The 24,731-nt window shown below is 32.2% G+C and overlaps 1 protein-coding gene across 2 annotated transcripts in view; it reads left to right on the top strand.

The window, feature by feature from the left end:
- The window catches only part of LOC122632762 (ras guanine nucleotide exchange factor P-like), an 85,881-nt gene that overhangs the window by 36,964 nt on the left and 24,186 nt on the right, over nt 1-24,731 (top strand). The gene's annotated exons all lie outside the window — the stretch shown is intronic.

Genomic DNA, 24,731 nt, shown 5'->3' on the forward strand with positions numbered 1-24,731 from the left:
ACACGGAATAACGTAGAACTATTCGTTCGGTCCCTTTTGATTCTCCGTACCATCATTATGCTCACCAACGATCATTATATTTATCCCTCACACCTCGAGAAATGTCAATATGTGAATGCTTTGTGAGATATAATTGAACAGAGCTTGCAACGTTCTCACGAAGCATTCATTTTAAAAGGATAAAATTTAAAAAATTGTCACGTTGATGTATCTACCAGCTAATTGATATCCATTTATTTACGTAAGTCATTCTTTATCTTCTTCCGAATTATAGGAAAATATCGAGCGTGAAGTTTTCAAAATTGACGAAGAATTCAATATCTCATAGAACATAAGTAATTGATATTGTGCCGAGAAAATGGAGAAAGAAACTATAGATTAGTAATTTAGGCGGTTTGTTTAGTTATCGGTGTCTTATTTCATCAGAGTTTAATAAGTCTGACATGTTTGATTGATTATTATGATTGATATTAATTGATCGTTTCAATCTTTATACTATTTGGCAGCCATTTTGTATAGGTATAGATGAAGTATGAAGACGATAAAGAAGACAGATTAATCTTTAGAAATCGATTTTGAAGTCATCACTTTCATAGTTTTATTAATCCGGTAGTCATTCGATAATTCTATAAATCGTAAAGGTTTACATGATTTTATAAGATTATCATAATTTCCGAGCTAACGAGCTATTCGTTTTTAGACTTCCGTGTGTCGATTCTTAAAGATCGATTTTAAGATGAGAAGTGTGGAATCATCAACAGGTGGTCGAGCTGCTGGCAGGGTACCAAATTTCCGAAAGAAAATTCACTCGAAGGGTGGATCGGTCTAACGCGATTAGTCAACGTGGTATAGCTAGAGGCGTGATTTCACGCCACGGGAGATGCTATTTCCTTGGAGCAGGGTCTACTTCTCTACAAAGGCAGCATTCAGAGTTAAGTATCCAATGCGAACTCGAGTGTTAGATATATCGTAACATAAATACTCTCATAAATCACGTCGTCGATGGTACCCTGCCAGGATCGACCAAACTTTAGCATTTTCTTTCACACTTTTATCATGTTTAGCAAATATATTTTATGATTACCTATGAAGATATTTAATATATTAAGGATTCGCTCCTTCTTTTTTTTTTGAATCGATAAAACCCTTTATCCGTGATCGTTTTTTATATCATTATGTAAATAATGTAATCTCTAGAAATAAATATTTATATTTATATCTATGTTTATGTTTATATCATATTAGAATTATCCGCTGTAGTTAATTTATATTATAATTAAATTATCACTACCGAAAGATTATATACATACATACACATATACATATATATATATATATATATATATATATATATATTTCATTATGTATTCATTTCATTTAAAAATTTTTTTATTTAAAAATAATTACGTGCTATGCGAATAATACTTATCGCTAGACTTAAAATATATATATAATATATATATATATTTATAATTATTATATTAATATTATATTAATGTTATAATATATATATATAAATATATTTGCACATATTTGCGAAAAGATTGGCGAACGGAGAAATAAAAAAATCTGAAAAATCTGGAATGGATTCCGAAGGATTTTCGAAGGGCAGATCGTTTTTGTAATCATAAGGAGTAATCGAGGAGCAAAGAGCGTCGCCAGTACGATAAAAAGTTCGAGGACGAGCGACGTAGGAAGTTGTAAGTAAAAGAGAGAGAGAGAAAGAGAGAAAGAGAAAGAACGAAATAAAGAAAGAAGGAAAGAAAGAAGGAAAGAAAGAAAGAAGAGAAAAGAAGAGAAGATCAACGCGCAACGCCGATTTCAAAAGCAGTGGACCAGATACGGACGCAACCTGGCCGGTGGGACACAATGGCGCTCGTATTCTCGTTGATTTGTGACCACTAATTTTGTCGGTCGACACTGAGGATGGCCATGGCGCGCCATTAGCCACCCATTCGAAAAACCACGCTTGGAGTTTTATATGTTGCTCTGTGGCTACCCTCCTCCAACCCTCCAAACACGCGTCGTAGACCTCGTAGGAATTCTTACACGCCCATTGTCAAAAAGTATACCAAAGAGGGAAGAGTTTATACTTGATAGGGTTTTGAAGAGAAAAAAAAAAAAAAATAGGAAAAAAGAAAGGAAGGAAAAAAATAAATATTAAGGTGGGACGACGAAGGAAAACAAATCGTCGACGAGAAAATTTTCTTATTGTAAAGTCCATGATGGATATATGTACGTATGTGCATGTGTGTGTGTGTGTGTGTATGTAAAATTGATGTGAATTCTTTCTTTTTTATTTTATTTTTCATAAAAATAAGAATCTATATTCTTGCATTTTTTTTTCTTTTTAAGTAACCAATAAGTTCGATAAAGAGCAATATAAATAGAATTCAAATCAATATCTATAAGAGATTCGTATGTTTATAAATATATAAATTAATAATGAATTGACATTATGATTTTTAGAAAGGATCGTAAGAAAAACCCAGTTTATTTTTTGTTGTTTTTTTTTATGGAAAAGCCATTCAGTCGTTGTTTTGCAGAGAAATATAAATAAAGTCGACGGAGAAAAAGAATGGTCGATCGTAAAACGACTCCGGGCGTCGAAGTTGGCGAGTGGTGGGGGTGGAAGGTTGCACGAAGGTGCTATTCACTTTTTTTTCTTCTTTTATTTTATTTTCTTTCCTTTTCTCTCTTGCATATAAAACGATCGTGATATGTCAGAACTACGAGGAATATGCTATAACCTTTGCAAGAATGCATCCCTCCTCTTTTTCTCTCGTTCTCTTTCAAGAAATCTAACTCGTAGCAAGCAAAGCGACATCCTTACTTCTGCATTTGCGTGCAGAAACAATCGATGTCACTTTCTTTTTTTCTTCTTTTTACCTTTACCTTTTTCTTTTTCTTTTTCATGCAAGAACACTAACATTCTTACTTTAATTTGCCATTATTATGAACAATTTAATGTAATTTGAAGCAATTAGTTTTTGTATTGCATATAATAATAAAAATATCGTTCTAAAATTATGCTTATAAAATAATAAATATATGATTATAAACTAAAAAAAATAACGAACTATATACTTTTTTAATACAGAAAATAACATATAAATATACTTTAAAAAATGTTTCATTTATTCATGTTAACAGGAGTTAATTGTTAAAAGATTAATTATTTTTAGTAAACTGTACAAATAATATTAATAATACGTTTATATAATTTTATAATTTGTTATTATAATAATTTTTACTAAATTGTACAAATATTTGTTCGTGAATAAAAAATAGATGTAATAATAATTTTTAAAAACATTTTTATAAAAAACAAAAAAGGTAAAAAGAAAAAGTTTGTATTCAACATGATCCAACTCGCGTTCCTCAGAAAGACGTCCAATTATCCTCGAGCGAGTAAATTCGCCTTCTTGATTTCAAGGGAACGTTTGCCAATGGAATATTGCGTTGTTCACTGTCGCCACGATCAAGGGCGACGAACGAGAGAAAGAGAGAGAGAGAGAGAGAGAGAGAGAGAGAGAGAGTACCTTTCTTACACAAAAATAGCGTCAGTTCGACGACATCTCAATGACGAAGTCCGATCGAGAAAGGGAACGAAGCGAAAGGATCGAAGATAAAGAAATGCAGTTTCGTTCTCGAAATTATTCTAGGATTCGGCCAGAATTCTCGAACAAAATTGAGAAAAAAAAATTGAGAGAAACAAAAAATGAGAGAAAAACGCAACACTTCAAATTTTTTCATCATAAAATAATGAATATTCTCGTATCTTTTTTTTTCTTCCATTTTTTCTTTCTTTTTTTCTTATATACAAAGATAGTGAGAATCCGAGATGTTATTTTTCTCCAATTTTTTTCTCTCTATTTTTTTGAGAAGTTTAAAGGTGAATATTTCGATGGATAGAAATTGCTAAAATTATTTAGTTTTTATATACAATAATATCTCGTCATCATTTCTTTCTTGTCAATAGAACCTTTCATAAGAAAAAAAATTTATCGCGCCAGGACGATCTAACCTAGCGAGATTTGGCAGAAAACTATGACAGAGATCGACCGTTCGTTCTATCGGTAGATACTCGCGTCTTAGGTACTAACATCCCGCTGAGATTCTTACTCCAACGCATCGTGTCAATTCCGTGAGCGGAGATAAGAACCGAATACAGACAGAGAAAGAAAGAGAAAGAGAGAGAGAAAGAGAAAGATGCACCTCTCGCATAGGCGTCGACCGATCTTTGTTTCAAGCGTACATGAAAAAAAAATTCATTTACTTTAAACTTGTCTTGCTTCAATCTTTAACACGATTTCTATGTAAAAAAAAAAGTATCTTTTGAGCTATCTATTAGAAAATAAAACAATATTTAAAGATTAAATTGAATAGGACATTTATAATTTATAAAAAAAAAACAAAAAAAAAATTAAGAAACCAAAAGAGGAAAAGACATACTGAAAAATAAAGAATTGAAAATTATGTATCAATGAATTAAATAAATAATAGCGATAGAAAAAAATATCAAAAAATAAAAAAAAGCAAAATAAAAAAGGAAAAGGAAAAGAAAAGAAAAAAATAATAATGACAATCAAGATGAAATTTTTCCACGCCTTTGGTCGAGTTGGTAGACGGGCGTAGGACAGTGGCCAACGAAAAATACTCGATTGTTGTTGTGATGTGAATGAAATGGCTCGTGATAAATAACCAAAGGTATACCTTTGCTTTGGAAGCTGATTGGAGCTTACCGGTGGCGTAGCTCGACTACCGTCTAATCCGTCTCTTATCTTCCTGTCCATCCGTCGGCCATAATTGTCTTATTGTATTCCAGCATGGTAAGCCCAACAAGAAGGTTTGGATCTACGTGCTGTTGGAATTCGTCGAAGCAAATCAATTTCCGTTTCGCTGACAAATAAAAGAAGGAACGAACGGAGAATCTTTTACGAGAGCTTGCGAGACCTCATCGAATTATACCGTGACTCGTCGTTCCTCGGATTATTCAGATCAACCAGAGATCTTGCCTCGTTGAGTGTTGGACGAGCTGGTTGCTTCTCTCTCTTTCTCTCTCTCCCTCTCTCTTTCTCTCTTTCTTCTTTAACTTCTTCAATCCTACCGATCGAAAATAACGCTTAAGCGAAAGGATTTACTTCGGTAAGCTTAATTAATATACGTGATCGACCGCCATATTATTTCACGTGAAATCGAAGTCACATGAATTGACTATATTTTGATCTGGTCTTCTATGAATAAGAAATAGATGATAGAATATCATCGCCAAAGTAAGAATTTTCTATGGAAAAAAGTACTACGATTATCATTGTATTTCCGATAAGAATTTAATAATGTTCGAAGAAGTATATAAAGTTCGATGAAAATGTCGAAGAATTTATAATGATAAACCTTTCAAGTTTAAAAGGGGTCTAGATATTTATTCGTTTCTTCGATAAAAAATTCAATTTTATCTTGTCACGTGATATAAGAAGAAACAAAATTCAATTAGGGATTCATTTAATACGCGCCACCCGATATACGTATCTATTCTATCACAAAAGATAACGTTCGGAGTCTATGAATTCTGATTAACCAAAATAATAGTCCGACATCGTTGGCACCTTTGATTAAAGGAGAAAGACGGCTCGATTTCGAAATCGAAGAGAAACGAAAGATCGACTTGAGTGAAGGAAAAAAAAAAAGAAATAAGAAAAAGGAAGAAAAAAGAAAGAAAGAAAGGAAGAAAGAGAAAAAAAGAAACATGGCCGCCAACTCGTCGATGTCGGTCTGTTTTCACAACGAAACCGGCTGATTTCACCTGATACCACCAAAATGGAGTTACTGATACACATATACTAACATCCACACGCGTAAATCTATCGGTACACGCGCGCGCGCACCCACAGCCGTACGTGCGCGCGTGCACACACGGACACAAGCATAACACACGAGCGAGTGCAGTGAAACAGCACACGATTCGTTGCTTTTTCGGAGCCGCTCTAATGAGCAGACGGTAATTCTGTTACGATTAGCCTCGTGCTTTGTACCAGTGGAATGTTTGAGCAAGTGCGTGGGCGTAAACCGTAGTCAGGGATGACGATTGTTCGGAGGCAGCCAGGTATACCCCAACGAGAACGTATACGTGTGTGTGTCTTTCCATGTATGTGTATATATATTTCAAAGAACGTACGTACATAGATATACTTGTGTATATATGTATATATATAGCGTGTGCACGAGACAGTTGTATGTACGTCGACGAAGAGAGACAACACGAAACGAAAACTCGGCTCCACCACTCAGCGGTGAGCATGTTTCTTGATGGGGTCATCAGCGCGAATTAACATACTGGGTGGACTCGTACGACACGCACACGTGCAAGACGAACGACGTTTCCATCTGACTCACTGCAGCTCTTTCTCTCTCTCTCTCTCTCTCTCTCTCTCTCTCTCTCTCTCTCTCTCTCTCTCTCTTTCTCTCTATTTCTCTTCATTTTAACGTTTGTTATTGTTTTATCTTTATTTTTCTTTTCCTTCTTCATATCTTCTTCCTGTCTTCTCTCATTTTATTCTTTTCATCAATCCTTTATTTTCTTTCTTTTTTTCTCTCTTCTCATCGAGATCGCTGAACGTCGAAGAAGAGCTTGCGTGTCCAGATATAAAGAAATTTGCGTGTCCGTAGGCTATTCCCGATCCTGTTGAACGTAGATGGCAGAATCGGAAGGAGGAAAAAGAGTTGCTCTTGGAAAGAGTATGAGAGATGAATTTGTAATATAAAAAAGAAAGAAAAAAGGAAAATAACTGGAGAAATTGATATGTAAATGTCAACGATCCCGTTTCCAATTTATGGTCATTTTTATAATTATTTTGTCAAAATTAAATATTATAAAAATTGTAAGTACTACTGACATTCTACACGGTAATTTTATAATGAAAAGATCGTACGTAACAATTCTTTAAAGAATAATGAGATAAATAAATTGCTCATTTTATGTAGAGGCAAATAAAAAAATAAAAAACATAAAAGGAATATTAGTAATCTCGCTTTTAACTTATCCAGTTTTATAATTATTTTATCAAAATTAAATATTATAGAAGATATTGTTGATATAACCTACTTGATACACACATACATGTGCAATTATTCTTTAAAGAAATAATATTAAATTAAATGGTTTATTCTATATATTGGGTGTTTAACTTAACCATAATACTTGAAATATCTCCGTCCTGATCCAAAGCGAGCAATAATTTTCTGGCTAACATAAAATATTTTACAAGATCACTTTTCTCGATATTTCAAGATCATCAAATTTTTTTTTTAAATAAACCGATATATTTTTATTATGCAGTGTTACAACTTATGAGAAAACGAATTTAACTGTATGAAATTTAATACATTTTTGAATATGATTAACAATAATTTCTTTATGTGTGAAAAGCATGTGAAATTTATCGAAATTTATGACGATCATTCAGAACACGTTCTAAGATAAATATAATATTTTGCAACGTAATGAATAAATTTATATATTTTTTGTTTTTACCAAAAGTCACTTTTTTTGTACAAAGTCAACAAATACATATCATAGAAATCGTCTTTTAATAAATAACAACACTGTCCTAATAAAAATATGTAAATCGGTTTAAAAAAAAAAGAAAAAATAAAAAAAACCATTGACGATTTTAAAATATCGGCAAAAAAAACTTTGAAAAAATGTTATGTTAATCAGAATATTGTCCCCTTTAGATCAAACAATCTTTTCTTTTGATATTTTTTTGTATCTTCGAAAACCGTCGAGATGTTTTAAGTACAACAGTAAAGTGACTCACCGTGTATAAACAAAAACGCAAAAAAGAAAAAGAAAATCTCGTACTAACTTCGAGCACTCATAAATGAATTTCAAAAGGACCACTTATAAATGAATATTTTTGAACGAATGACACACTCGATCCGCGAAAGGAAACACGTAGTTTTCGAAAGGGAACAATTTCCTCGATCCAATAGAAAGGCGATCGTTCGAATATTCGCATGATTTACATGACGATGACATAGGACAAGGTGACGCGATTTACCGCATTGGGCGGTGACGTTCGTCATGCGTCATTTTAGTCCTTATTGTCGTAGATTAGATCCTATCGATTCTTCGTTTCATTCGTCAATCGTGTTTTCGCGATTCTTAGCGATGGCGTACGTGCGATCGGTACGAAAGTGATTTATTTATCTTGATCGGAGAAAAAAAAGGAAAAAAGAAAAGCCTTATAAATATGTCCAATGATGTTAAACCATGATAAACTAACTTAACTGGTTAAGTGTCAGCGATTAGTCTTGCAACGAAGGAATTTGAATCTATGAAATGATCTCTATAAATCATAAATTTGTAACGATTTCTTAATCACAATAAATAATGAAATAAAAATTATCTCGCGAGATATAGAACCAAAGAACAAGATCGATCGATCGATCGATTAATCTCCCCATCATATATAATATATATATGTGTATGTATCTATGTACATAAATATATATATATATATATATATATGTAAGTACATATGATACGATCATATTTACTACATGTATAAATATATCGTATATAATCTTCTTTGTAAAGGTTTGAAAATTTTGTCGAACGTTTTCAAAAATTCAATGGATCGAGTTACAACGTGGTTACAAAATATTGAGGTCAGGCGAAAATAAGTCGACGTCGACGTCAAATTGACTCGGGCGTTGATCGTGGAACAGGAAACTCTCGTTCCCCGAAGTCGTTGGAAACGTACAAATAAGACCGCACCGAGTTTAAACAGAGATCACGCACGACAACCGCGACGACTCCTTCGACTTTTTTTTATTCTTCTTCTCCTTCTTTTTCTTCTTTAACACTGCGGTCTATTTCCTCGATTATACCTATTTACGTTTTACGTACACCGATGATTCACTTTTCGTCAAAGAAACTATCCGGTAATAAAGATAGAACGGATAATTCGACCTCGTTGTGCGAATGTAATCAAATGTTTCTTTTCTTTTATTTTTTCGTAGATTTTCTTGAAGATTGTAGCGTTAACACCTTTACTGTATAACGAGGCATATGAATTAAAAAAATATATATATATATGTATGTATATATATTCTATGAAAAAAATTTCATTGATAGAATATATATATATATATATTTTTTTTTTCAAGAAAAAGTATGCTTATTTCGTATAAAATATTTTTTTCCTATCGGTATATATCATTCTTCTGAAAATTATGAATGCGTCCTATCAATATATATCCTTTTTTACTTTCTTTTCTATAAAAATTATAATTTCTTCAAAACTTCAAAAAGATATACAGGCAACAAAAAATTCTTTTTAAAATATATCAAAAACTATCTTATCTCTATTAAAAGAAACGTTTCCTTTTTTGTCTCTATAAAAAAAAATTCTTTATAAAGACAAATGAAATAAAAAAAAAAGGCAAAAAGAGAGATTTTTTATTAAAGTCTGGTACCAAGTTCACGTAGATGACAAGCTCTCCTAATATCTACGACGACTTAAGTCCGGCACGACAGATAACGTTAATTTACGATCGTTCGATTTCGATGGCACGAAAGTATTTTTCTCGAAGGTCTCACCTTTGGTTGGTTCGCGAGAGTTGGCCGTGTACACGCATAAGCCCCGTGTATATTAACCATCGCTATAAGCTTATCCTAAATAATGTCGAGTGAAGTGATGTCACCGGTTGGATATCGGACGACGTTTCTCATCGATGAGAGAAATGCCGGTAATCCGCTTCGGATCTTCACGTTTGATTCGCACGAGCTTCTCCTTCGTTTGCCACTGGCCATTTCGAATCTTTTTCTCGAAAAGAGATATGGAACAAAGAAAAAAAAATATTTTTCGTCGAAATAAAAATCAACTTACGTGACAATAATAACGATTATTAACTAGGATGATCGATAAGCATCGAATTAAAGATTAAAATGATCAATGTATGAGTAACATAAAGTAACAAAGTATAAAGTAACAAAGTTATTTAATTCTTTTTCTATACGGTTAATATAATGATAGACTAGTGTTTTGAAAGGATCGGCATTGGAAAAAAGAAATTATTTGCAGTTCTTGCATTGTAAGATATAAAATATTTCTTTTTTATAATTTTACGCGATACAATACCATACGATACAATACCAATACTATATAGTCGTATTTGAAGATCATATGTGTGTTATAATAACAATCCGTTCCTTGTTACAGCTTTATAATATCATAGTAAAATTGTAAAAGATGTGTTTCGTTAAAAACGATAATTTTGTAACAATTTTCATCTTCTGTGTATTTGTTATAAAAAAAAAAAAGACGAAAGGAACTTTGTTATTTCTATTTTCTTTATCACTATCAGATCACAAAATGCCAAAAATAATCACAATTTTAGAATTGATTTCAAAATCGTAATACCGTAAGAAAAAAAAAGCTTGTATCACTGTATAAATTTTTATCAAAACCGAAGACGACCAATTTATGGATATTCTTTGATGTTCTATATACGAATTTTTATTTACAAACTATAGTTTCATTCGAGCTCTAATCGAAGTGACACGAGAATCGAGTTCCGATAAGATTCGATACATGCAACGTAGGATCGTTAACGTAAAAACAAGTATTAATTGACAAGTCAATATAATCCAGTAAGATTAAAAATAAGAGAATTAAGAAGAAAAGATAGAAGTAGAGATAAATAGAGAGAGAGAGAGAGAGAGAGAGACTTTCGTCGTATCGTGTTAATATCAAAGAGAGAAGAACTCTCGAGCTATGTATGTCTGCCAGGTCGGTAGGTACCGATCCAGAAATGCGACTATCACTTTCGACGAAGGTTCCTCGTTCTAACCGGTTTTTCTCACACTGACACCGAATCCAGAGGCCAGTAACGAGGATCGCGATCCTGACATCCGTACTCGGCGGATCGAAGTTGAAGAAAAAAATTTCATCTCCGACTCAGAGACTGGCCGAGTAAAATCGACGACCATAACGGTTAATCGCTCGGCATCGAACCGAGTACGAGATCGAGCGTGTCGTTTATTATCCGTAATTGTAAAAAAAGAAGAAGAAGAAGAAGAAGAAGTAAACTTGTACGATCGGTTGTACGTAACGACGACTCGGCTTTTACTTTCGTACGAATATACTTTACCTATGCTGATTCGGGAAAAAAAAAGATCATTTGTTCCTTGAAATCGATTAATTCCTTCTTCTTTTGACATATAACTATATGTCTCTAAAAATGTTTAGAAGTATAGAATAAAAGTAGTCATGTGATTCCTCTGTCGAAAATTCAAATATAATACATTAAAAAATTTGTTTAAGAAAACTTTTAGCTTTTTAACAAATAACAATTTATTTCTATTTAGTCCATATAATAAATTTATTAGAAATCTTTGAAATATACCTTTAAAATTCCTTTCTATTTCTTATCAAATCTCATTATAACAATTAATTCCTACTTAGCCTATATAAATATATTTATTAGAAATCTTTGAAGTATTCGTTCAGAAAGTTCTTATTTCTTATTAATTCTTACCATAACATTTAATCCCTATTTGATCTGTATAAATAAATTTACTAGAAAACTGCAAAATTTTGTTCAAAAATCTTTCTATGTCTTATCGAATCTTATTATAACAATTAATTTCTTTTTGACTGATATAAATAACATTTGTCGAAGAACTTTCAAAAATTCGTTTAGTTAACCTTGCAATAAATTAATCTTATGAATCCATAATGAAAAAAAGAAAATATATATATATATAAAAAAGCGAAAGAAAAAGAAAAAAAGAAAAAAGGAAAAAAGAAAATAAAAGATAAACAGTACCATCGAAGATATAAGATTCCAAAGAATTGTATTATTTCTTTTTCTCGAAATAAGAATGAACGAGGAAGAAGAAGAAGAAGAAGAAGAAAAAAGAAAATGATAAGAAGAATGAACGATCGAAGGCGCAAAGTTCCGGCGTTAAAAGCGCGAAGGAATATCCGATCTAACACACGCGTGTACACACACAAACATACACATACATATAAGCAAGTAAATACACACGCACACGTACACGCACACGCCGCGGTCTATTAAAAAGATATACATCTCTACGCAGCAGTCCCCCGTTGCATTCTGAGGAGAATCAATAAAGGCTTCACAGATAATTACGTGGCTCGGAAGGGAAGAAGAAGGAGAGAGAGAAAAAACGAGAGAGAGAGAGAGAGAGAGAGAGAGAGAAGAAAAGAGAAGACTGGCTTCGTGACCGGTCCGAGGATGTCACCGTGTTCCCTTCTAAGGTCGTTTATTTTCCGTGGACACGGGATCGTGGGTCGGGCACGAGGCGAGAAGTCAGTGGATCAGGATTATTTGGGTACTGGGAGTAGTAGGTAGATTAGCTTGGACCAAGGAAACGGGCCAAAAGAAAAGTAGAAGAAGAGAGAAGAAGAAAAGAAAAAAGAAGAAGAAGAAGAACGAAAGGAACGAAAGTTGTATACACACGTGTATGTGTGTTTACATATAAAAGCTTTCACATATAAAAGTTAAAAGAGGGTAAGAATCTTTCTAAAATTAGTTTTCAAACGTTTCGAGATCATCGTTACCAAGATCGATACTGATATTATATTTGAAATATATATCATTAAATAAATCGAAGTTTCTAATCGAACGTTAACTTTTGTTATTACCCATGTTCATTTGTCGGTATACGTGTAAAGAAAGAAAGAAATATTCGTAAGGCGAGTCAAAGTCGAGATATTCAAAAAAATATATATACACAGACATACGCATACATACATACATACATGTTACTCGTCCGATCCTCGTATCCTTCGTCCTCATCCTCATCGTCATGGCCTTCGCACGCAGCTCCTCTTCTCTACCTTCTATACTACTTCTTTGCAACTCTCTTTCTCTCTCTCTCTCTCTCTCTCTCTCTCTCTCTCTCTCTCTCTCTCTCTCTCTTTCTCTTCCAACGAGGGAGCTGATTTATGGCGGCCATTCATTCTAATCGTCCTGCATCTTGCGCCAGAACGGAGCATCCCTATCTACCGTATACATATAGCTGCACTTTTCGAGATAGTGGGCCCCAAAAGGAAAGAAGGAACGAGGGTGGAAGAGTGAGTGAAAGAGAGAGAGGGAGAGAAAGAAAGAGAGAGGGTAGCCGTGGCTAATTGAATACAAAAATTCGAATATTTAGTCGCGGCCATAAACCATTTAATTAACGAGAACGTGAGCTACGTTTTTCCTTATTCTGTTTTCTTTTTTTTTTTTTGTTCCTTTCGAATCTCGTAAATATTATATTATAAAGGTGGCTTCTTTGAATGTCTTTTCATCCTCTTCTTCTTCTTCTTCTTCTCCTTCTTCTTCCTTTTCTTCTTCTTCTTCTTCTTCTCCTTCTTCTTCTTCTCCTTCATCATCATCCAGTTTGTTCAACCTCGTATTTCTTTCCTTCGACAAGTCGACCAATTCGAGATCGAGCGGTCTCCTCTTCCTTCACTTTATTGCCGAGTGAGATAAGTCGCGATTTACGCTCACAAAATTATATACCGTCCCAGATGTTTCTTGCTCCACGTGCTTCATTCTCTTTCTTTCTCGACGGTCACGAAAATACGGACGCGGTTGGTCTTAATCGTCGTTGAGATTAAATCTCGGTAGTAGGATACGAGCTAAGGAAGTCCATCGACTATCTCCCGTATAACATTAACTCATTTATATTTTTTAATAGATAGATACCTTTTTTTTTTACGAAAGTCATACTGTCTTTTGAAAATATGCTTGCGAAATATATAGTAGAAATTAGGAAAGAATACTTAGTATACATTTTTATTAACAATTATATTAAAAATTGTTCCTTCGAATATCGGAATTTTTATAATTATATATTTAAATAACGCTAGTATTTTTCATTGAAAATTTTAATATTATTTATTGTCCAATCTACTAGTTTGAAGCTAAAGAAGCTATCATATATATGTTCGATCTATTTATAACAATGAATTATAATTTGTTATGAATTTCATTATAATATAAGTAGTGTAAAAGGCATAATTTAATCTGTCAATAAATCGTTTTTTAAACTGTAACTTTAAAAGTAATAATTTTATAAAATGAAACCATAAAAAATTACATTAAAAGAAGTTAAGATTAACTGTAGTACGCTATTACAATAACAACAAAAAATATTCAATTCAACGTTAATATATTTTATAAATAGATAAAATTATTAAAAATACTATAATTATTAAATAACATCTTTTTGTTAATATTTCTTGGATTTGGTCTCACAGTTGCAAAAATAATACATATTAATTTTTTAAGTATTCTTTTATAAATTTTTTATACTAGATTGTAGAATATTTTCTTTTTCACATATTAGGCAAAAAACAATATAATTTTTTTATTTTATATAATAGTTTCAGATAGATAGTAATTATTTATATAGGATAATTAAATTGAATTTTTGTTATGTAGATACAAAAATAGTTTCTAATAACAATTCACATATCACATAACGTGCATATAATAAAATAAATCCATGGAAATGAACATGTTAAATAGGTACTGATACGATACAAGAAAACTTATGATGATACAATTTGATGATTATTAAATATTATATAAAAATTAATTTAATTTTTATAACAAATATAATATGTACGTAAAATTACATTATAAAATATTTTATAATGGTCCTACTTTCTTAAGAAAATATAGAAAATAAAAAATAAAATTATTAATTCGATTATTATCAACTACATATATAAATTAGAGAACATCATTACATCTTTATACATTTATTATTAGATATCGTTTATATTCGACAATAAAAAAAAGATTGATTTGTGAAAAGCATTTCTCTTCTCTATCTATACATATATTATATAATACATATGTATATTATATAATATATATATACATACTACATATATATTTAGTATATATAATAGTACATATTTTATTATAAAGATAAATTAGATGAACATGGTAAAGATTAACATGTACTAGAATCCAAGTTTGTGACAATTAATATACAGAATGAGTCAATTGATAAGAATAAAGGATCGTTTAAATAAATACGTTCGAACGTAAGGAAACGACGATGTTCGCTTGCGAATGCAAATACGAATGCAAAATAAAAGGAAAAAAGGACAAAAGAAAGAAACGAGAGACAAACCGCATAGCAGCGAGCGTTATTTACATCCTTGCATGAACATTATACGTGAATAAGTCGAGTTTGAAAAATGACTCGCTGCGAGAAGTTTATTCTGAATAGCGATTCAAGGGTACGCAGACTCGCGTGTGTCTCTCGCTCGCAAGGATGTAGAGCGCAGTAGTAACTAAATCAACGTCATCGGCGAGTTTAATTACAGGAGCGTAGCTACAACAAAAAGGCTCGGTGGCCTGGCCATACCCTCGGGTGGTCCAAGAACTCCGTTAGGTTGTTCAATCTGACTCTGCCGAAATCAAATAGGCCGTCGTCTCTTCCATAACCTTATAAAAAATTATACCGATGTTTCGAGACTTCAGAAAGAAAAAGAAAAGAGAAAAAGAAAAGAAAGAAAGAAAGAAAGATATAACACTCCGAGCGAATTTTTCTTTCTTTTCTTTTTGTACTTTGTTTTTTTTTTTACTTTATTATAAAAATACAAGCTGATGCATTAATTAGTTCCTTAAAGATATAAGTTATTAGTTAATGATATATTATCAAGTGGCAATATGTAATTTAAGTTAATAATAATAATAATTATTATTTTTATGAGACCTAAATGAGATGGTATCCGGGTTAGAAACGGTGTAAAGTTTGCTCGGCATTCGACCATAATTAACCGAGTGTTCCATGAATGAGTCGTTCAATTATAGAAACATGTTCCGCTAATTATAAGAATCAGGAAATGTTACGGAAACATTCTTTTACCGATAAAAGCGACAAAAGTGATAATTATTATGATGATCTAAATATACAGGGTATCTTATTTCAATCGATCGTAACCAGTTGTTCTGTTACTTTATTACTAAAATATGTTGTGCTCGTAATTAACAGAAACATGCACTTCATTATAAAATAATATTCTATGTAATATTGTACGCGTCAAAATGTCTAGCAGATGCTACGAAATACGATTTCGAAATAAACGAGAGATTAGAATCCTGTCAACGTTTCATTCGGTTTAGATCTAAATGAACGAAACGGATAAAGAGAGACAGGCGGAGAAGGCAAGAGAGAGAGAGAGAGAGAGAGAGAGAGAGAGAGACAGACAGAGAGAAAGAGGTGTTTAGATTAGGAAACGAAGTCTACGGGAATGAGTTTGCACCTAGATCGAGCGGCACGCGAGGTCGACGGATGAACGAAGAAGGGGGAAGAAGAGGGAGAAGCCCATCAGGCCGTTTAATTAATTAAAAGTGCATTAGCGCGGGGGTCGCCAGCTTTACGGTGGTTGTTCATAGTAGTGGTAGTGTTGGTTGTAATGTTAGTTGGTTGTGGTTGATGGTGGTGGTGGTGCGAGACATTAGATACGAGCGCGTAACGATCCTCCGACCGGAACAACGGTGCTATTACTTTCGTCAACACGAGTAGAACCCCCGGAATTTACGCTTCCATATTCGCTTTCTCCCTTTCGACTTGGACGGATCGATCGACCCTTTCCTATATATCCAATGTCGATGATGATGATGATGATGATGACGACGACGATGATGATAATGATGATGATCATGGTAGGGACGTGAATCGTTCTTTACGCGGGAAAAACAAATATCTATGTCAAATATTACGGGTTCGTATAAATTTCCTAATTACGGTCATTCTTTTTATCGAACTCGCTCGTGAGAATTGTGAAAAATCAGTCGATAAAGGTTATATTGAGGGGAAATTCGTCTATCATAGGGAGGTTTTTTTTAATAAATTTTTTTTAAATGGTTACATAAAGAAATGACAAATAAAATAGGAAATAATAAATAAAATTAGAAAAAACATTTGTAAAATAGTAGAACTTAGGTTTCAAAATTTAACGTTGTTTCAATTACTTTAAAAAAAGAAAAGAGGAAAACGAAACTTTGCATTTTATGCCAGAAAGAATATATTTGAAAAAAGATATATTTGAAAAACATCTTCAAGGAATTGAATTATCAAAGAAATAATAATTTGAAAAACGTTAGCTTCATAATTTTGGAGTGATCATGCAATTAAGGTATTGAATTTAACAGATTTTTTAATTTTTTGTTTAAACAAGAACATTCCAACGATATGATCTATTAACAAGAAATATGAGAACGAATTAAACGAAATTTGTATATTATATTTTGTCAGAGAATCAGACGCACAACTGAAACTTTTCTTATAATATATCAGTTTGTTTGTTATATAAAAATTAATAGACTTAGTTGAATCGAATGATCTTCAAGTCATAAAAATTCAATACGTATTATAAAAATACGCAATATAAAAAAGTAAATTCGTGTTTATATTAACGGTTATAGGAAAAAAATCCAGTATTTTGAACATTATTTCCTATGTCAATGATATTCCTATTTATTTTTAGCATTAGAAGTAGATAACATTACTATAATAACATAAATAATAATCGTAAACAATATCTTAAATTTGAGAAACCCCATAATAAAAATCTATTATGTATATGCCCATATTAAAATGCTCCTGTTATTAATATTATAAATAAATACTATTGCATGACACTGGATCTTCAAACTTGAGAAAATATTTGTATTTTATAAAAATAATACTTATAGTAAATTTGAATAAGTCCTATTTCGTTATACTTTTCTCAAATGTTTCAAATATATAAACGTATCTCTATTGAAACATAATCGTCAAATATTTACAGTATTTCATATAATGATTCACAAAATGTTTTTCTATAAAAATTTTCCAAGATATTTTCCATAGATTAACAGTATTTTTTTCTTACTGTTGAATATAAACAATTTCTAGTAATAAATATATAAATGAAACGAGAAATGAGACATATATTTCATAATATAGATTAAACATTTTAAAAAATCAGTTACGATCGATGTAACGTTTCGACCTATTTATATAATTGATAAATAATTCAACTATGCAGTTTTATTCTATCATTTTTATTATATCATAAAAATAGATTTATTATAAAGTTTTTGACATCTACTAATGTACATATATGTTACAATTGTTATTAAAAACTAAATCAATTTTTATAAAATGTGTTATGTTTCATTGTATTTTCACAAAGTATGTCTTATATACAATCCATAAAATACAAATTATAGCTGCATAATATTTGTAAACAAGTTAAAATCTATTATTTGTTGTACCGATGAGACGTCAATCATTAATATTAATATAATAACGTTATTTAAAAATTATTACATTTTGAAAAGGTTGATGTTTTTATCTTTGATAAAATACATTAAAGTTAATTAAATCGAATATTTTTAAATATTTTCTTATTATTATTGATGAATTGTCTATTCATTAATTGAAAATATTAATGAATGTAAAGTTGCACGAATACTTAAATCAAATAGGAAATATAATATAAAATATCTTAAATGTTATAATTATGACAATTATATATAATTACAATAATCAGAATTTCATTATATTCTACATTCACAAAACCCACCTCGAAGGCTAAGAAAGATATTGTGATTCAACCACGTTTTTTCGAAGTAGTTAAAACGCTTTTTTGCACGATTAAAAGGGTGACTCTTTCAGTCGTCAAAATGCATCGTCGTATTATCGGGATTGCATCGAGTAAAACGAGAAGATAGAATCAAAGCACCAGGTGCAAATTACAAGTAGGGGACTCGATGATGCCTAGGTAGCACGGAAGTCGAACGTTCTACCACCAGCTGACTCTTCTGCTTTGCGAACGAGCCATGTAATCAACCTAATGCGGCATCGCGCGAGCCAAAGGCGATTTCTTGCGTCGAAGGTTAGATGTTTGTTCTTTTTCTTATTCTTATTCTTCTTTTTCTTTCAATAATTCACGCGAGTCACTTCTTTGCGTAAATATTGCCGAAAACTTGGACGATAAACGATAAATCATCGAACTGAATCTGAGAAAAGCTCATTTAGTTAATACATTCGTCACGTGACTATTGAACGAAGATAATTATTTAGGACTAATAATAAAGACATTTCAACGAAGTATATCTTTAATTGCTTCTCGCTCGCCAAACTCATCGAAATATTCCTTTAATGTAATATATATTTTTTTTTAATAATTGATAAATCATTCAGCAATTTTGTTTTGTTTTTTCTTTCTTTTTGTTTCTTTTAACCACTTTCCTTTTTATTTCAAGATGTTTAATATATTACATACTAATATATTTACTGCTAAACATTAATAAGCTTCTACTTTAAAAATTTCAGACATGTTTAATTTATTATATGATAGCTTTTAAGTAAATTAAATAGATACATCAAGTAATTCTAAGTAATTTTCGTTAATCGCGAATAGACATATCAATTCTTCAAAAATTGATGCTGTTCGTCAAAAATAAGAAATTATTATTCACTTTTCTAATTATGATATTAATATTGTATAATGATTCGTTACATAGTAAATTGACCCTCGATTCTATAGACTATTTTTTACAAAGGCGTCGATCATTTCAAAGATGCTGCAAGAACTGATATAATTTTAAATAAAATAGAAAATTATCATCCGTTTTTATAATTATTCTCTTATTATCGTACGATAATTCGTCCGATAATTTTTATTACGGATTGAATTATTACTGATTGCCAATTGATTTTTTAAATTACATTTACAAAATCGTGAATTATTGTATAACATGCTCCAAGAATTGTGATCATCTTAAATAAAATTGAAAATGATCGAACTGCATAATCCCTCTAGTCGACTCGGGGAACAATCGGCCATTTAGCAAAACGTTCAACGTCCCAGGAACCAGGGTGCATACATATATAGATATATACACATATGCGTGATGTAACAAACCGAATCGTGTTTCCGCACGCGTCACGTTCCTTTGATCGTGTACGATCATCGTCCCAACGTCGGGTAAGAATGACGAGGCGATATAACACGGAACAACAAAGTAGCATAATAATACGTGGACGCACCCAGTCGCAGGACAACCGTAACGCCTGAAGCTCTAAACCCTTTGCATCCCGTAATAAATTCAACGATTCGCTTCGTTAGCTTCCAAAATTAAACTAAAACGATTTTACGGACACATTATTTCTTCCGAAAAATTAAGAAAAATATTATCACGTACCTATAAAATTTCTCTCCAAAAATTTCAATCATTTAAAAATATGAGCAATATTCGAGCAATCTGAAAAACTTTCTTTAATATTATTTCCCCAATCACATAATCAAAAGTTGAACATCATTTTTAATACATGTTTATCAATCTTAATTATATGTCGATGAAAATGAACGAAAAAGAAATATAAAGAACCTTTTCGCTATTTCTCAAATCTATACCGAAGTCAACGAAAAGAAAAGACAAACTTTTAACGATTGTTTATCGACCATTTCGTCCAAGTATACAAATTACATCGTTGAAACTTAACGAAAACGAAAGAAGAAAAAAATATATCCTGCGTACAATCTTCCGTTCAAGAAAAAAAAAAAAATGTTGACCATTAGCAATATGAAAAATTGTCTTCAATATTTCTCGAATCGCGTAACGATGTCGAAGTAAACGAGAAAAGCAAGATAATGTTTAAGAAATTTTTATCAACTATAATTGCATCGTTGAAAGTTAACGACAAAAAAAGAAGAAAGAAAAAAGTGTTAAAAAGAAAGAGAAAGAGAGAGAGAGAGAGAGAGAGAGAGAGAGTTTCGACGATAAACGCAATTTGTTGTCGCGTGCGTCTACCTGGATTTATGCGTCGCGAAGGATGCGCTTCGTTTAATATACGAAGTCAGAGAGAGGGCTCCTCTCAGCTAATGAGGGAAGCATACACGTTCATGGGATGTGCGGATCGCGTGAGACGAGCGTCTAACAATGAGAGATCGATGATGAAGTGCCGGGTGAGCCAGCAAGCTCACGGCTACTTCTGTTACCGTCGGTGGTGGTAGTGCTGGTTATATGGTGGGGGTAGAACGAGTAAGAGGAGTGGGGGAAGGGAAGAAGAAGGATGGAATCGACCGTTCGACCGGACACGGCCGTTCGGGGTCAGGCACGCGACTCTTAGCCACGTCGTCGCCTTTCTTCCTCGTGATAGCTATTTGCCACCGCTTAACCCTTTCGTAACGCCGAATTAATACGTTCGCGAGCCTCCTCCTTTACCCTCAACAAGAATCATCTACGTATAATGAGAATAAACGATAATTAAATCTGCGCAAATGTATCGTTCATTTTATTTTCTGAATACTTTGGAAATATTCATGTTTATCTAAATATAAAACTTGTTTTAAAGTGTTATATTATAAAGCATGAAGTTTAGATATGACGGATATATTTGTAAGATTAATCTTCGAGATGTTCTATTACAAAGGTTGATGGAGATATTTTCAACGTTGATTGAAATATGCTTATCCTCTTTGTACTCCAATAATGACTGTAATCTTAAACTGAAATAACTTTGATATTAAATTAGAATATTTTCAACATCGAATTATAACAAAACTAATTAGTAATAATAGTAATAGTAAATCAATTTTTATCATTTTCGATAAATATGCTATTTTTTATAAATACATTTTTTCATTTGTTAAATGCTCGTCATATTGAAACCGAAAGTACGGTTGCATCAAAAATTATTCATGAACCTTCTTGACGTGTAATTTAATTTTTTATATTAATTCCAAATTAATCTTCACGATCATTCAACAATTAAAATCGGTATGTCCCTATACGTGCACGCGCGCTTCACGTAAATACATAAGAATACATTATACATAAATTTTGTAATGAAACTTAGAGATAGATGGCAATCTTTCGTTAAATTCGCAAATTAAAATTTTAATCGCATCCGCAAATTTTTGATTGCTTTCATAATAAATTTTTAACGTAAATCATGCTTCCGTCTATCTTAAATATGAAAACAAAAAACATATGAATAATAATATCTGTTGAATTAAAAATCTTCAGCATTAAACTAGAACATTTTCGCAACATCGAACTATAACAAATTTAATCCCTAAAAAGTTTCTCACGAAGCAAAGAATATCACATTGACAAATTTCATTATACCTTAAAAAAAAAAAAAAGGAAAGAAAAATATAGAATTATAACGTCGATTTATTTCCTAAACGATAAAAAAAGAAGAAAAAAAACCTTTAAGCTTTCTCGGTAAACAGTGTCAGAGAATCAACTGTGAGGTCACATGAGCGAACACAACGGGGTTGAAAAAGGGTCGTGCCTATGACACGTGCTCCGTGAAGGTAACACGAGAGCCGCTTGTCAAAATAGGACAAGCTAGAAGGCGATGAGTCTGGTAATATATACGTATAAGAGAACGAGCGTGATAGTATTAGTGGTGATGGTGAAGGGAGAAGGAGGAAAAGGGAGGTCAGAGCTGATGAGTGAAAGAAAGATGGAAGGAGGAGACAAAAGGGAAACAACGATGTGCCCACGCACACGTGCGTTTTAATACGCCATAATGCGTTGCATGTCCCCATATTCATTAAGTAATTTTCTATCCGAAAGTCATTGCCAGTATAAGTATCGTCATACGTTAACATGTCTGCTCATCAGATCTTTCCAAATGATCAATGATCTTTGCTTTGAAAATCATTAAAATGATAATAATAATCAAGATAATTAAATTAGATAGATATTAGATAGATGTTTAATAGACGCAGTTGAAAAAAGGAACGAGTATATCGAATAAGGAAGTGAAATTTATTAATAACTTTGAGATTAGGGGAACTCAGGAGAGAGAGAGAAATATTGTTCCTAGCAAAGAAATTTCCCCTCGAACGGATCACGATCGTTCGAAGTGTTGCATTTCATATTTATGATCTCTTTAAGTTACCATCATTGTACCGTATCGTCGTGCATAAATTTCCTTGGGCTGTGTTTACGGAGAAATCGTAAGCCATGTTGTTATTTCCTTCTCCTCCATTGCGAGAGAAACGCGACTTGAAAGAAAGAAAGAGAGAAAGAGAAAAAGATAGAAAGAAAAAAATAGAAAAAGGGAAACGCTGTGACATACACCATAGAAAAGGTATAGAGAGTTTTTTTTCTAAAAAAGATCAACGAGTCTCTCGGCGACCTTATTAAAGATGAAAGACACTCAGTTAGCTAGTCAAAGTAAGTACTTACTTACATCGCAAATCTCTTAAAAGGTGCCGTCTTACGATTTCGATCCAAAAGCAGATATAATCCTTCCTACGTATAATTTAGATGCGTAAAACACGTAGTAGGTATACGTTCGCTTTTCTCAACGAAGTTCAGCAAAGTTCGTGGTAATATCAAAACGTTATTTCTTCTGTTACGTGCCTTCAACACTCTCAAATGGGATATATCTACAAACTTATGTGGGTACATACAAGTATAGTCAGATAGATAATACATACATATACATACGTATGTATAGAATACGACGTATCAAACTGGTGAGCAAGAGAACCGAGGAGTCGAGTTCTGAGATCAAGTCACGCGTAGCCTAAAGAAAGTTGTTTAAAGGTCAGTGTAGCTCGGCTTGCATCACAAATGCCAATCTACTTACGAAATCTGTACGGGGAACAATGATATTCTCGTCGAAAGTAATTCGTTTCCTCGCCTCCTCTCCACCTCATCTTCGATCCTCCTCCTCCTCCTCCTCCTGCTTCTTCACCCCCTGTTCTCTTCTACGAGAATATCGTTACACAAGATCATTTTGCGCGACTTTTGCAACCGGTATTCGAAGAGATCTTTATTTTCTAGGACGATAACGCGACGTTTCTGAATCGAAACTAGGCAACGAGTTACATATGTTAATTGGAGTTAAAAGTTAAGCCATTTTGAATTTCGAAAAATGAACGATCGTATTTAAATTCGTGCTTAAATTCCTTTTCAATATTTTATATTTTTTTAAATAAAGTTTTTATTCTTTTATTCTTTCATATTTTATATCTTTTCAAAGAAATAACAGATTTTTGTTCTAAACAATTATCATATAATTTAAAGAAACACAAGTTCTGTCATCTGATCTTACGAATTTCGCAAAAGCTATTTCTTTCTATTTGATCGAGTAAACTCGCATTAGGAGCTCGCTCCGAAGACAGATATGATTTACGATGTTACCTTCGAAACGAATGCCGTCTGCGTTCGACGCGTACATACATACATATGTAAATACATAGCCACATAGAAAAACGTGATACGTAAAAAAATATGGCGGTCTGTGGTACGAACGGAATGCCAGCGATTAACGTATATCGTATATGAGTATCGTTATGATGATAAACAATACGATCATTGGATATTACGTATCGTAATGATCGATCACGTTCTTTTTTTTTCTTTTTTTTTTTTTTTTCTTTTTAATACTAAACGATAAGCCATAAAAGATAATTTAAGGCGGTGAACGTCAAAAAGAAAAAAAGAGAGAAAAAAATCCGCTCGACGATTCAAATAACCTACGTATGAATCGAAATTAATCGATTGATCAAATTAAAAAGATCCTAATCAATATGCTTTACGTAACAACTATACAATTCACACTGAAATCTAATTGATTTTATTTAACTGCTAAGTCTATCTATCTCTGTCTTCGTCTCCATCTCTTTCTGTTTCTCTCTCTCCTTCTTGTTAAAAATACACAG

This window comes from Vespula pensylvanica, chromosome 11 (genome assembly GCF_014466175.1).
Source record: "Vespula pensylvanica isolate Volc-1 chromosome 11, ASM1446617v1, whole genome shotgun sequence".
Lineage (NCBI taxonomy): Eukaryota > Metazoa > Arthropoda > Insecta > Hymenoptera > Vespidae > Vespula > Vespula pensylvanica.